The sequence below is a fragment of the Euprymna scolopes genome, chromosome 35 (genome assembly GCF_053919585.1).
Source record: "Euprymna scolopes isolate OS-2025 chromosome 35, ASM5391958v1, whole genome shotgun sequence".
In the NCBI taxonomy this organism is placed as follows: domain Eukaryota; kingdom Metazoa; phylum Mollusca; class Cephalopoda; order Sepiida; family Sepiolidae; genus Euprymna; species Euprymna scolopes.
The window spans coordinates 46641528-46654323 of NC_136516.1; the positions used below are offsets into that span (position 1 = coordinate 46641528).

General features: G+C 28.5%; 1 protein-coding gene across 1 annotated transcript in view; it reads right to left on the reverse strand.

The window, feature by feature from the left end:
- Positions 1-12796, reverse strand: part of LOC145259858 (uncharacterized) — a 1597463-nt gene that overhangs the window by 767713 nt on the left and 816954 nt on the right. The gene's annotated exons all lie outside the window — the stretch shown is intronic.

The following is a 12796-nucleotide window of genomic DNA, read 5'->3' on the forward strand; positions in this document are numbered from 1 at the left end:
ATTTATTATTTTTTTATCACTTTATTATTTTTATCACTTTATTTATTATTTTTTTATCACTTTATTATTTTTATCACTTTATTTATTATTTCTTTATCACTTTATTATTTTTTATCACTTTATTTATTATTTTTTTATCACTTTATTTTTGATCACTTAACTATTTTCTATCACCTTATTTATTATATTTGTATCATTTTATTATTTTTTATCACTTTATTTATTATTTTTTTATCACTTTATTATTTTTATCACTTTATTTATTATTTTTTTATCACTTTATTATTTTTATCACTTTATTTATTACTTTTTTATCACTTTATTATTTTTTATCACTTTATTAATTATTTTTTTATCACTTTATTTTTTTTTATCACTTTATTTATTATTTTTTTATCACTTTATTATTTTTATCACTTTATTTATTATTTTTTTATCACTTAATTATTTTTTATCACTTTATTTATTATTTTTTTATCACTTTATTTTTGATCACTTAACTATTTTCTATCACCTTATTTATTATATTTGTATCATTTTATTATTTTTTATCACTTTATTTATTATTTTTTTATCACTTTATTTTTTTATCACTTTATTTATTATTTTTTTATCACTTTATTATTTTATCACTTTATTTATTATTTTTTTATCACTTTATTTATTATTTTTTTATCACTTTATTATTTTTTATCACTTTATTTATTATTTTTTTATCACTTTATTTTTTTTTATCACTTTATTTATTATTTTTTTATCACTTTATTATTTTTATCACTTTATTTATTATTTTTTTATCACTTTATTATTTTTTATCACTTTATTTATTATTTTTTTTCACTTTATTATTTTTATCACTTTATTTATTATTTTTTTATCACTTTATTATTTTTATCACTTTATTTATTATTTTTTTATCACTTAATTATTTTTATCACTTTATTTATTATTTTTTTATCACTTTATTATTTTTTATCACTTTATTTATTATTTTTTTATCACTTTATTTTTTTTTATCACTTTATTTTTTATTTTTTTATCACTTTATTATTTTTATCACTTTATTTATTATTTTTTTATCACTTTATTATTTTTATCACTTTATTTATTATTTTTTTATCACTTTATTATTTTTTATCACTTTATTTATTATTTTTTTATCACTTTATTTTTGATCACTTAACTATTTTCTATCACCTTATTTATTATATTTGTATCATTTTATTATTTTTTATCACTTTATTTATTATTTTTTTATCACTTTATTTATTATTTTTTTATCACTTTATTATTTTTTATCACTTTATTTATTATTTTTTTATCACTTTATTATTTTTATCACTTTATTTATTATTTTTTTATCACTTTATTATTTTTTATCACTTTATTTATTATTTTTTTATCACTTTATTTTTTTTTATCACTTTATTTATTATTTTTTTATCACTTTATTATTTTTATCACTTTATTTATTATTTTTTTATCACTTTATTATTTTTTATCACTTTATTTATTATTTTTTTTCACTTTATTATTTTTATCACTTTATTTATTATTTTTTTATCACTTTATTATTTTTATCACTTTATTTATTATTTTTTTATCACTTAATTATTTTTTATCACTTTATTTATTATTTTTTTATCACTTTATTATTTTTTATCACTTTATTTATTATTTTTTTATCACTTTATTTTTTTTTTATCACTTTATTTTTTATTTTTTTATCACTTTATTATTTTTATCACTTTATTTATTATTTTTTTATCACTTTATTATTTTTATCACTTTATTTATTATTTTTTTATCACTTTATTATTTTTTATCACTTTATTTATTATTTTTTTATCACTTTATTTTTGATCACTTAACTATTTTCTATCACCTTATTTATTATATTTGTATCATTTTATTATTTTTTATCACTTTATTTATTATTTTTTTATCACTTTATTATTTTTATCACTTTATTTATTATTTTTTTATCACTTTATTATTTTTTATCACTTTATTTATTATTTTTTTATCACTTTATTTTTGATCACTTAATATTTTCTATCACCTTATTTATTATATTTGTATCATTTATTATTTTTTATCATTTATTATTTTTATCACTTTATTATTTTTATCACGTTATTATTATTATTTATTATATCACTTTATTATTAATCACTTTATTGATCATTTTTTATCACTTTATCACTTTATTATTTTTATCACTTTATTATTTTATCACTTTATCATTTTTTCATTACTTTATTATTTTTATCACTTTATTATTTTTATCACTTTATTATTTTATCACTTTATTATTTTTATCACTTTATTATTTTTATCACTTTATTATTTTATCACTTAATTATTTTTATCACTTTATTATTTTTATTACTTTATTATTTTTATCACTTTATTATTTTTATCACTTTATTATTTTTATCACTTTATGTTTTTTTATTACTTCATTATTTTTATCACTTTATTATTTTTTATTATTTTATTATTTTATCACTTTATTATTTTTTTATTACTTTATTATTTTTATCACTTTATTATTTTTTTATCACTTTATTATTTTTTATTACTTTATTATTTTTATCACTTTATCATTTTTTATTACTTCATTATTTTTATCACTTTATTATTTTTTATTACTTTATTATTTTATAACTTTATTATTTTTTATTACTTTATTATTTTTATCACTTTATTATTTTTTTATTACTTCATTATTTTTATCACTTTATTATTTTATCACTTCATTATTATTTTTATTACTTTATTATTTTTATCACTTTATAATTTTTTTATTACTTCATTATTTTTATCACTTAATTATTTTTTTATTACTTTATTATTCTTATCACTTTATTATTTTATCACTTCATTATTATTTTATTACTTTATTATTTTTATCACGTTATTACTTTTTATTACTTTATTATTTCATCACTTTATTATTTTTTATTACTTCATTATTTTTATCACTTCATTATTTTTTTATTACTTTATCATTTTATCACTTTATTATTTTTATTACTTCATTATTTTTATCACTTTATTATTTTTTTATTACTTCATTATTTTCATCACTTTATTATTTTTTTATTACTTTATTATTTTTATCACTTTATTATTTTATCACTTCATTATTATTTTTATTACTTTATTATTTTTATCACGTTATTATTTTTATTACTTTATTATTTCATCACTTTATTATTTTTTATTACTTCATTATTTTTATTACTTCATTATTTTTTTATTACTTAATCATTTTATAACTTTATTATTTTTTATTACTTCATTATTTTTATCACTTTATTATTTTTTTTATTACTTTATTATTTTTTTATCACTTTATTATTTTTTATTACTTTATTATTTTTATCACTTTATTATTTTATCGCTTCATTATTATTTTTTATTACTTAATTATTTTTATCACGTTATTATTTTTTATTACTTTATTATTTTTATCACGTTATTATTTGTATCACGTTATTATTTTTATCACGTTATTATTTTTATCACTTTACTATTTTTATCACGTTATTATTTTTATCACTTTATTATTTTTATTACTTTATTATTTTTATCATGTTATTATTTTTATCACTTTATTATTTTTATCATGTTATTATTTTTATTACTTTATTATTTTTGTCACTTTATTATTTTATTACTTTATTATTTTAGCACTTTATTATTTTTAGTACTTTATTATTTTTATCACTTTATTATTTTTATCACTTTATTATTTTTATCACGTTATTATTTTTATTACTTTATTATTTTTATTACTTTATTATTTTTATTACTTTTTTTTATTACTTTATTATTTTTATCACTTTATTATTTTTATCACTTTATTATTTTTTTCACTTTATTATTTTTATCACTTTATTATTTTTCTCACTTTATTATTTTTATCACGTTATTATTTTTATCACTATTATTTTTATTACTTTTTTATTTTTATCACTTTATTATTTTTATCACGTTATTATTTTTATTACGTTATTATTTTTATTACTTTATTATTTTTATTACTTTATTATTTTTATTACTTTATTATTTTTATCACTTTATTTTTTTTTCACTTTATTATTTTTATTACTTTATTATTTTTATTACGTTATTATTTTATTACTTTATTATTTTTATCACTTTATTATTTTTATTACTTTATTATCTTTATTACTTTATTATTTTTATCACTTTATTATTTTTATTACTTTATTATTTTAATTACTTTATTATTTTTTCACTTTATTATTTTTATTACTTTATTATTTTTTATTACTTTATTATTTTTATCACTTTATTATTTTAATCACTTTATTATTTTTTTATTACTTTATTATTTTTACACTCAATAGCAGTGATTCTTACGGGCTAAAGAATAAATTGAATTGGACCCACACTGTTTATATCTGCAATGAAAAGATGAAACATCTAGGTCATGAATGCGTCTAAAGAGCCAGTAACTTTTTTCCTTTGTTCCAAGATGGCGACCAACATGCTTTACGAAGATTACAGGCTACATCGACGTTCCACAAGATGAGAACAGCAGTCCGATCAAAACAAGTAATATTAGCAATAAGCACTCATCTAAAAAGTTCAGAACTTTAACATGGATGCATAGATTCAGTCATCATAACAATACAATTTGCAATCCCCTCTGATCCATTCGGGCAGAATAAAAAGTAGGAGGCATTAATTTTCGAACGCCTTTGTATACACCTTCGAATAATGATGGGGAATGGGAAATTTTAGAAACACCCAAACAGAATGAAGAATAAAGAAACAAACGAAAATTCTGATGGGGCAGATTAGTAAGGCCCTTTCAATTTTGTCAGTTAAAGAGGAGTAAACATTTAAAGGGGCTCCAAAAATCAGCCCGGTTGCATATTTGAATGTGCCCTTCCAAGTTTTTTTTTTTTTTTTTTTCAAGGAGAACCAAGAAAGTCTTGTGTTTCTTAAGTTGCAGCGGTAGGTGTCAGCGTTATCAGTGTTGGCGGAAACCATGCCTAACCCCCGGGGCTATTATCTGATGAACATTTCAGAGGAAACGCCACCGCTGTTTATGCCGTAAAAAAAAGATGTGTGGACGAGTAAAATATGGTGGAAGGGAAACAGAACCTAAACAACGATCGTGGTCAAGCTGAAGAAATAAAACAGTTGTTGCATATAAATTACGGCGCCAGCAATCAGGGTTCAAATCCAATGAAAAAAACAAAAAAACAAATTTTCGGATATTTCTATCTATATTAGCAGGGCTACCAGGTGTTGCCCAGCGCCATCAATAATATAAATCTCACCTGTCTATTTAAATGTAAATATATATGTATGTTTGTATGTCTGTCTAAAACCTTTGACAGACGTGTTAGAACGTGTAAAAACTGGTATTGTTTTAAACTTCAAACTTTTGGACGACAAATATCGAAAAATTGGCCAAAACCATTAATTCCTTCATCCTCAACTGGGCACTTTTCTACAAGGAGAGGCCGCTTTTTTCGCCGATATTTTCGAAAGTCATCCCCTCTTTTCGATTAACTAGCCTTAATTTAACTCTTAGCCACTTCCAGTTTGGCGATGGACGCAACGGCAAACACGTCATATTTTGTTTTCACATTCTTTTCCTCCATCACGGTACGGGTTCGAACCTGCTTGCCTACTACATCCTTTTTTTTTGTTTTTGCTTAACACATACCTCCAAACACCCGGGCAACGCCGGGCACCCTCGCTTGTAAAAACTAAATAGAAATTAGTGTGTTTAGCATTTTGATATTAAAATTGCTCTCTCTCTCCTTCTCTCTCTCTCTCTCTCTCTCTCTCTCTCTCTCTCTCTCTCTCTTTAAACAATGGGAGAAATGCTTAACTCTGGAAAGACTAATAACTAGGGCTAGGACAACAGCATATTCTTTTCATTGTTTTTACCCTCCAGTGTGTATCCATTGATATCTTATATGCTTTTTATATAGAGTGATGTGGTTCTCGGTTGTTAACTGTGTCTAATTGTATCGGATATATACTCGAGAGTCAAAACAGTGAAAAAATATGCTGTTGTCATAGCTCTACTAATAACTGTGGCAAGTTTCGTTGCTCTACTGCTATGAGAAGTGGGTCAGGGGCATTACTTATTGAACGCCCCGCATATGCATTAATACTGTTTTTACTAGTTTTAACCTCTGTCAAAAATGACAAAAGAAATTATGCTTTGTCAGTGTTCACAGTTGTCATTTTTTTAGAGTTATTACTAACATTTTCTCTATATATAAAAAAGAAAGTTGGACTGTCTGTCTGTTATAGAAATTGGTATATTAACAATTAGAAAGTGCCTACGAATATAATACTATGAAGAAAATTATTATATAGAAAGTAATGATGCCTTTCCTGATATAATGAAGTATCCCAAGTAGCATTTCAACAATGATGATGCTGGAAGGGCAGAATAGTAGTACATGTACAGCAAGGCCATTCCCCGTATACATTACAAGCTACGTTTACATTACTAAAATATATATGCCATAATCACATTGACAAACTGGTTCTCATTAGATCACCAAAGTTAAGCAAAGTTGAGACTGGCCACTAGCAGATGGGTAATCATTTAGGAATACTAAGTGCTGTATGTAGTCAGGTAAGTGGGTATGCATAATGAGCCAGGGAAATGAATGCCCTTGCCTTGCACAGTCTTAGGTCACCTTTGGGTAAGGTGAAGCACCTGTTAGTCTTACTCTGATGCTTGGAGGGTTACTATCCAGGAGGGTAGATGGGAGTTACTCAGTCGTGACGAAGGCAACACATCTGGAAGGGATGAGGGTGGTGGATCTGTTTAAGAACACAACTTGATAGAAAAAGCCTTTTGATCATATACGGCAGTCTTCTAGTAATCACAAACAAAATCCCCGTTTCCAATTTGTCATGAGCCAGCATGGAAGTGGTAAGACTCGAAAAACTGTCATGAGAAGGTTTATGTCAGTGCACAATCTGGTCTAATTAGAGATAGTGTTATGAAAGAAAGACAGACCTCAGTAAGTAAGAAGGCAAAGTAGATAAGTTTGAAAATGATATTTGGAAAAGGTTAGAATCGGACCCAGAAGGCAAGTGTTAAAAGATAATAGGTATTTAATCCTAGGAATGCAGTCGATTGTTCATTCTTTCAGAAATAACTGGATATTAAATATGTCAGTTAAAAGAATGGACACTACGAGTTTAGAAATATTGATTAACAAATAGGTTAAAAACGATACAATTCAATTTAGGAATTTCTTTTGTTTACCAGAGGCGTGTGGATGCATGTGCAAAGCGCACGTGTAATTTGAAATGTGAGGGAGTCACATTGTTCACCACGTCTCTAACGTCATCAAGAAAGGAGATTTCCCTTATATGGAAACAAGGTTCGAAGTTAGGATAGACAGTGACAGTCAAAGAGACTCAGAGAGAGTCAGTCAGACTGGGCGCTGATGTCCCTTAGAGGTGGGGGGGGAGACTACGTAGTCGTAAAGCCTTGAATCCCTGACGACTATCATCAGCCGGCTGGATGAATAAAGAATCACCATCTATATTTTGTAACTGTTTGTCTTCGTGTCGTCATTACAACTAAAAGGTAAATGTGCTTTGTCTATCATCTTGTAAACGAACCTTGTATAACTCCCCCCTCAAGTATTAACTGTCTGCCCCCTCCGCCATCATCAATAATTTATCTCCCCTTTATATGTGTTAACAAAAACTGTTGCATAAATGTCTCAGCTCCGTATTAATAAAAATATGAACTCCCAAAGAATCGTCACAGTATATAAATGTCATTATCATCCTGAGTCCCCGTTATATGTTGCCACAATATTTACCCCGCTACATGGTCCTGGATATGACCTTAAACTATATCCGATGGTGAGGCCCCAGCTTGCGGGCTTTGGGGAGTGTGGAGCCACCCTTTAATTGCCATTGCTCCCAGGTCCACTCTGACCCGGAGTGGTAGTACCTGTTAGGGTCCCAACTATGGGTTAGATAGAAACCGACTTGCCAAAAACAAATATATTCTATTAAAAACAATTTCTTCAAAATCACCGGATTCGGCATTAAATAACCTGGAAAGGCTTGATATGCCGTAAAACAAAAACAACCAACCAACCAACCCTGCTGTTCTGTCTTCAGACCGGGCTCTTTTTTAACAAGGGACACACGCTTTAAGAGCACCGGTGCCTCGTGCCTCGTTCTCATTCATCTCTATGCGAGTTTTTTCATATATAGTTTCCTTTCTTATTTCTTCCCTTCCTGATCTTTCTTTAATGGAAAACTTAGCCGTTTAGGCATTCCAAATTAAAAGAAAAGGAAAAAATGTCATATCGCTATCTTTCGAGAACTCCATGTTCCCACGCGATCTTGCCCTAGTCTCGTTTTGCGATTCTGTCCTTCATCCTTTTTAACCGCGGAATTCAAAACGATACGGACGAACTTTACTCGACTCCATGAACTGGGCTTTCCTCGTTTAAGCCATGAGGTACGTTTAGAACATCCTATTATTCCTTTACCTGGCTATTCCTTCTATGAAGAACTCGAAACCCTGTTTCTGTTTATTTAATCTAGTGTGTGACTTCTATATTTAATTTGTAGAAATTCTAATTTTATTTTTTCCTTCGTCGCCCGCACAGAACTTGTATCTTTTCTCAGACTTCTATTATTTTTATTTCATGGGCGCTTGGGTAGTTTATGCGCTGCACTAGAATAACAACCTTTTGTAAAAAAGAGACATAACCGCTCCATACTTTCACCTAACGATTTAATAGAAAAAGAAAAAAAGAAAAGACATTTTCTAACCACTCCATACTTTCACCTAACGATTTAATAATAATAAAAAAACAAAAAAAAAACAAAGACATTTCCCAACCGCTCCATAATTTCACCTAACAATTTAATGGAGAAAATACACTTTTCTAGCTGTTACGGACTTTCATCTAACAGTTGATTGAAAAAGATAAGATATCCCAGAATCTGTTAATTTGGAAACCTGTCCAAAACATAATTATTTTCATGTATTATTTCCCTTTGTTTAATTATGTTTTCTCCTTTTAACAATTTGTTTTGTTTTTGTTTCAGATTCTTTTTACCTAATTGATAAAGCGTTTTCAACGTAATAGTTGTTTTCGTTATGTTAATTTGAGTTTATCTGTCTGCCCAACGCACGCTTTCTGAAGTTTGACGGCTAGATGGTATTGTAGGTACCTGAAAGCAAGATTCTGAGGAATAACTGCCGCGAGTTCCAGAACACCTGCTACACAACAATAGTGAAAAATAATAAAAACACAACTGTCCTCTCATCACAACGAAAAAAACAAAAAACAAAAACAAAAAAATAACAAACACCAGCATTAGTATTTTTGAATCCTAAACATTTCTCTATACAATAAATATCTGTTAATAAAACTCACATCAACACTGGTTTTTTAGTTTTTTAACAGAATTTAATAAAAATGGATGGAAACGGAAAACAGATTAACTTTGTTCATGTGTGTGTGTGTGTGTGTGTGTGTGTGTGTGTAAGTGTGTGTGTGTGCGTATGTGTGTGTGTGTGAATGTGTGTGAGTGCGTGTGTGTGTGAGAGATAGAGAGGGGAGAGAGAGAGAGAAAAGAGAGAAAAGAGAGAGAGAGAGAGAGCTCATCTCATTACGTTAACTGTTCAATACGCGCTGTACTCCCTTCCCGGTGAAGGATAGCAGGAGAACATGTCTTCTGATTGAAATCTCCCCGGCTAAGAGAGAAAAAGAAGGCCTTGCCCAGAACCATATGACCCTCTCTGATTCTTAATTTCTAACTATCTAACAAAGGCTGAAAATGTGGAGAGAGAGAGAGAGAGAGAGAGAGAGAGAGAGAGAGAAAGGAAGGAAGAGAGAGCGAGAGTGTGATAAAATATCTGGTCGCTAATCGTAGCAAATAATAATAGATAAAAATTGGAACAAATCTCTGATTTTGTGTAACGTGTAAGATCTGTTTACGAGCAAAAAAGAAAGAAAAACAATACCTGGCACGTCTAATTATATATTCTCGGGTCTTATAAAGTAACGTGATATCTCATTACTCTTATGCAAATAAGATGGTTCCGACTTGGACATAGATATCTCACTACTGATGCAATTCTCTATCTATATAAAAGCCAAGTACGTCCAAGGATGGAATATTGTTGCCACATCTAAGCAGTATCTGCTAGAAGCAGCTTATCCTGCCTTGACAGAGTACAAAATAGACTTCGTAGCTTAGTGGGGGATTCCCTTTTCTCTTCACTGCAACTTCTTTCCTACAGAAGGGACGTTGTGAGCCTGTTTTATCGTTATTTTCATGGCAAGTATTCGTCCGAGCTCCAATCTCTCGTCCCTCCCCTCGCCAATCTTTCACGAAAAATACTCATCTAGCTGAAACCACTGTCAATAATTTCCACCACTCTTTGACTGTGCCTAAATCAAAACGTAGATTCCATGAACAAAGCTTGTTTCTTAGAACTGCACGCCTGTGGAACTCTCATCCGTTTGCCTGTTTCCAACCTGACTATAACTTTGTTGTCTTCAAGTCCAACATAAACAAATTCTTGATGAACCGCCCCCTTTAAGTAATCCAATCTACCAAATTTCCATCAATAACGACTACTACGATATTATCCCATTGATTACTGTACATTCAATAAGCCTTATCCTCGAGTGGCCTTTGGGCCTTAATAAGTGATGACTCCTGTGTAAAAAAAAAAAAAAAAAAAGAAAAAAGTCTGTTTTCAGAGACGGTGGTAAATTAGGAGTCGTGAGTTTGGAGCGTAGTATGATGACTACTCACAAAAATTTTTAGATGGCTGTACAAAATAGCTAACAATCTGTTTTTGAATGTACAGAATAGTTAACAATTTAGTTTTTAACCACAGAGAGAGAGAGGGTGGGAGAGAAATGTTTTAAGAGAGATATGTTACAAACACTGTTTTTAACACTTACATTTCCTTATTCAAGAACCCCGAGCAACACTGAGTAACCTTGCTAAAGAATAATTCCAGATCTAAAAGATCAAAAGGAAAAAAATGTTATGAGATGAACAAGCATTTCGGTTGTTGTTGTTGTTGTTGTTGTTGTCGGTTCGACATTTTTGGTGGGCCCCTCCACAGCTTGTTAGTGGTTCTGCCCTGTGCCCTCAGCAACGCAATTCATCATTTTAAACGTTAGAAGCAAAAAAAAAAAAAGATAAATGAGTGACACATCACGCACATTATTAGAAAGTAAGAACATCCCCATTAATCAAATTATGAGACAACTTTACGTGTGTGTGTGTGTGAAAGAGAGAGAGAGAGAGAGACAGAGAGAGAGAGAGAGAGAGAGAATATTATTTCTTGCATCAGCGTAACTTTTATAATTACACATTGAACTATTATTTTCTTATTTATTATTTGCAGGGCTACCCGGTTCGAAATTCTAATTGTAATAAGTTACGGAGATAACCGGAATAAAATGCTAAAACTAAACGATCTGATTAATATAGGAAGAGATTAATGTAGTTTGCTTGAAGCATTGTTTAGCATGGGTATAAAGATAATTTACAGAAGATAATGCAGCGATGTAACGCATAGACAAAACTTCAAGCAAATTTAGACATATGGCGGCGGAATAAGTTATTCCGATTCATTTTTTTTAATACAATATATATTTTTTTTTTACACGGTGGTCACCACTTATCAAGGCCCGGAAGCAACTCAGCGATAAGGGTTATTGCAAGTACAGTACGTTAGTGTGGAGATTTAATGAAGTATTTACTTAAGAGGGCGGTTCATTAGGAATTTGTTAACGTTGGACTTGAACACATCCAAGTTGTAGTCAGGTGGGAAGCAGGCAGACGGAACAGAGTTCCACAGGCGTGCAGTTCTAAGAAGCTTTGTTCATGGAATCCACGTTTTGATTTAGGCACAGATAAAGAGTGGGGAAATTTTTCACAGTGGATTCAGCTAGACGGGTGTTTTTCGTGAAAGATTGGCGAGGGGGGGCAGAGATTGGAGTTCAGACGAGCACCCGCCATGGAAATAACGATAAAACAAGGATAGCCTCGCAATATTCTGTGGGAGAGAGGTTGCAGGGTAGAGAAAGGGCATTCCCCACTAAACCACGAAGTCTATTTTGTACTCTGTCAAGGCAGGATAGACTGTTTTTAGCAGCTCCTGCCAAGATACAGCAGCAGTATTCCATCCTTGGACGTACTTGGCTTTTATATAGATAGAAAATTGCATCAGTAGTGAGATATCTACTGGACGGTAGAAGGATCCCACCATCTTTCCAGCGACCTTCGCAACAGACTTGATGTACATGTTCCATTTCAGATCAGGAGTAAAGGACAAACCCAGAAGCTTGTTCTCCTTGACGAATATATGTATATATATATGTTTTTAATACTCTTATCACAGTATATTATGTTCTTACTTGCGTCAGTGAGATCTGATGAAAAATTTTTTATGATATATTTCGGGAACAAATCCCTTCATCAGATACGTGTTCCACTTTAATTCAAATGTACATATAAAGGCCGTTGTTGGTGAGAAAATTCGGCAAAAATTGAAATATATTTGAAATTAAGTTTTTTTTCCTTTAAATCCATTGTTTTTCTTTAAACTTTAAACGTAGGGACAGTGTTAATATCTTTTATTTATTATATTTAAAAAATTTTGTTATGTATATTTATAATTCATAAATATATATGAATATGTCTATGTATAATAATAATTTGAAAATTATTTTACTAAATCACTTATACTGAGTAGCTAATTACATTT